The following is a 3,695-nucleotide window of genomic DNA, read 5'->3' as shown; positions in this document are numbered from 1 at the left end:
ATCCTCGTAATTTTATGACTTTATCCTCGTAATTGTATGACTACTCTCATATGACTTTATTCTTGTAATATTATTTTATTCACATAATATTATGACTTTATTGTTGTAATGCTATGATTTAATGTTGTAATATTATGACTTCTCATATTGTTCTCAAATGACTTTATCCTCGTAATATTATGACTTTATTCTTGTAATTTTATGACTTTATCCTCAATTTTATGACTTAATTGTTTTAATATTATGACTTTATCCTCGTAATTTTGACTTCTTGTAATTTTAGGACTTTATCCTCATAATTTTAGGACTTTATTCTCATACGACTTTATTGTTGTAATGCTATGATTTAATGTTGTAATATTATGTCTTTATTCTCGGGAAAAAATATCTTGTGTGGCTCTTATCAAATCTTCACATGAAACTAAAAAATTAGCTTATTGTCATTAGTCAACACAGAAAATCCTGTTTTTATTTTTATTTGGGGTTTTTTGTGATTACTGATCAAGTAGACACAAATTTCCTGTGTGAACTGTGTGAAAAACACTGCATTACAGTGCATCTGTTATACTTTGCCTMTTTAGTTTTTCTACCCTCCTTTATTTTCTCTTCTTCTTCTTTAGCGTTTTGAGGCCCTTCTACCATCGGCTACATCCAACAGCTGTGAGCGACCCAGAGAAAAACCAGCCAGCCCAGACCCTCTCCTCAGTCCAGTTCCACCTCCAACCTGCCTGATTAAACCTGGATCAGCTCCGAGGTGGGCCTCTAAATTCTCCTGGTTGTCTCCATGGATCCACCTGGGAAAATAAAAACAATCAGCTGGAGACAAACCGTCCTTTTTAACCAGGCTCCTTCTCTTCATCCATTTAAAGATGGACATTATCCATCAAAAATCCCGAAACTTCATCCTGATCTCATCTTTTCACTGGTCAGAAGGGTGAAAGAGTAAAACAGGAGGACGATTCATCGCTTACATTCCTTCATCGTGGTCGTCAGCAGCATGGGTTGTTTTCATGAACCCAGAGGCAGCAGAAACCAGCAGGACCATTAAGACTSAGAGAAAGAAGCTGTGGAGCATCTTTTTCCTCTCATCCAGTGAAACGTTGCATCAACACCCTCTAACCACTGAAACAAACTCTTAATGCCAAGTGAGGATTTAAAAATATACCTCCCAACCTCTTAGAGCTGGAAAAAAAGAACACATTTCATGATTTGATGCTAAACGTCTGAGCCAAACGTGGAGCTGGAGGTGTGATTGTGGGCYGAGCATGCCTTTTTCTTCCTGTACAGCATGAAAATCCAAACCTGCTCAGCTTGTCCCTGCTGGTAAAACCCACCGTGGACTCAAAAACTCTCATACCAGCTCTGATGTTACCGTGTGCTTAAAAAAAAGAAAAAGGTCCCAACCCTGTTGTAATGCGCTGCCAAATCCTGGAACTCTGATGGAAAGTTTGACTCCCGACTGTTTGTTTGTCACGTTCTGATCYTGCTCTTTGTGTTGCACTCACGTTAGCCAACATGTAGCCGGTTAGCTGCTCCGTCAGCCGCGCTTCTGTTGCTCAAATTGTTTGTAAATAACACTCATTTGAGTCTGTTACTGTTTTTATTTTATTGTTTTTAGCAGTTTGTGTGGCAGATCTTCTGCTGTACTTTTGCACTGCAGACGGTCAAACCATCAATCAACCATTTTTACTTCCTAATTCAGGCGCTCACTTTAGAACTGATTGAAATTCCTGCACCTTTTTTGTCCCGTGAATTAAATTTTCTCTGATCTGCGTTCAGTTTCCTGGATGGAAACCTCTTTCACTTTCCTTTCTGACTCAGTGCTGTGCCTTGAATCAGTCTGCAGAGCAGGGCTGGAGCTCTTGAACATTTGTTAAAGTTTGCGGCGTTGCCCTTTAATACGGTGTTGAACAATCGGGTGATTGAGCGTTTGCACGAGCAGTGAGACACAGACCGCTCTTTGTGCAGACGTGAGGGGGATCCAGATCAGTTCTGAAGTTTTAAATGCCTTCTCTCGATTCATTATRCACMTTCATGTCGTAGTTTTTGTTTGCACAGATCGCTCGACTGGACTGAAAATGTTTCGTCGATCCAGTCCCAGTCTGTAGGTGTTCTGCTTTACAAATCTTTTAAAAGCTGGTCGAAGTTCTTCCCAACATATTCCCTGCTTTGTTTAGTTGCTACAGGCTCAACAATTCCAAAACTTTTGAGGGTTTTTTTTGGATGAATGAAAGAAAAGTTGAGTAGTAAAGAGGATTAGGGCCACTGGAAAAAAAAAAGTATTTTGACTTTGATCTCAGAGTTCATCCTGGAGCTCCAGTCCAACATCCAGGGTGGACTTAGTGTGAAAACCAGCTTGGAAGATGCTCTCCATCCTGGATGTGAAGTCAGGTGTGACGGCAGCATCCAGGGTGGACCGCGACTAGAGATGTGACGTTCGCAAACGATCCGAATCTTTTGAACGGCTCTTTAAAACGAACGATAGGAGCCAAAACGTGGGCAGTAATGAGCCGTTTTATTTCCTTTATTCCTCATATAACCTTTATTTTTTCTTACTTAAATGGCTCCCGCTTTGCTTTTTCACAGAAAACAGGCGGAGTTGTGGAGTACAGAAGCTCACAGTGAAATGGGGAGGAGGGTTTTCCGCTTGACAAACGCATGGCTCCACCCACGTGACGGGATTACGTATGGCTACGTGATGACGTATTTCCCTACGTGATGACGTATTTCCCTACGTGATGACGTATTTCCCTACGTGATGACGTATTTCCCTACGTGATGATGTAACATGTTTAAAATCGAACGGCTCTATGAAACAAACGGCTCCCCAAGATCCGGATCCCTTCAAAGAGCCATTTGTCCCAGCTCTAACCGCGACCTTCTGGCCTCTTTAAACAACTCCTGCTGGTTCTTTTACGATGTGAGTCACCTTCAAGTGGGCCGGAGTGGCTGCAAATAGTCGGCTGCAGAGCAGAAAAAAATTCAATTTAATTTTATCAGAATTAGCAAAAAAAGTCAGAATTCTGAGATTAAAGTCAGGATTATTCAGTGGCTGTAATCTTTGTCCGTACAGTTGTGAGGCTTCAATCAGCATTTTATTAAAAACTTAAATCATTTCAGGCAGACAACCATTTAAAAAGTGACTTTAATTGCTCTAAAAATAGTTCTGATGATAAATAATAATGTGTCCGCCATGCTTCATTTATAAAATGTTCTTTAGTAAATTGAAACAAAAGGCTGAGTTCAATGACAGAATGTGAACATCTTCGGTTTTTGTTTTAAAGGGATCCCCGATTAGTTGTAACATTAAACTTTATTTGATAAACATATATTTAACTGTAAAATAAAGACTATAAAAATACTGTAGGATGTTTAGTTTTGTAAATTTTTTAAAATATATTTTAACACAGACAGAGCCATTTTATTTCCACACAAAGCATTCTGGGTAAATGATGACGTGGATAGGTTCTCGGTGCGAGGCTGCTAGCGAGCTATATCCACCCTGAAGGTTAATCTTGGACAATATCTGATGATCGACTCTTTTAAATGAAACCAGAGAGCGTTGACAGAGAGGAGAAGGTAGAAATGACTCAGCCTGGAACTGAAAATACAACAGTTTAGCTTGTTTGTCGCGCTAGCACTGAGCTAATACATACAAGGCAACATAGCGTCAGTGCTAGCACAAAGGCTAACAG

This window comes from Austrofundulus limnaeus, unplaced genomic scaffold (assembly GCF_001266775.1).
Source record: "Austrofundulus limnaeus strain Quisiro unplaced genomic scaffold, Austrofundulus_limnaeus-1.0 Scaffold1459, whole genome shotgun sequence".
Taxonomy (NCBI): Eukaryota; Metazoa; Chordata; class Actinopteri; order Cyprinodontiformes; family Rivulidae; genus Austrofundulus; species Austrofundulus limnaeus.
Note: the sequence above shows the minus strand (reverse complement) of the source record.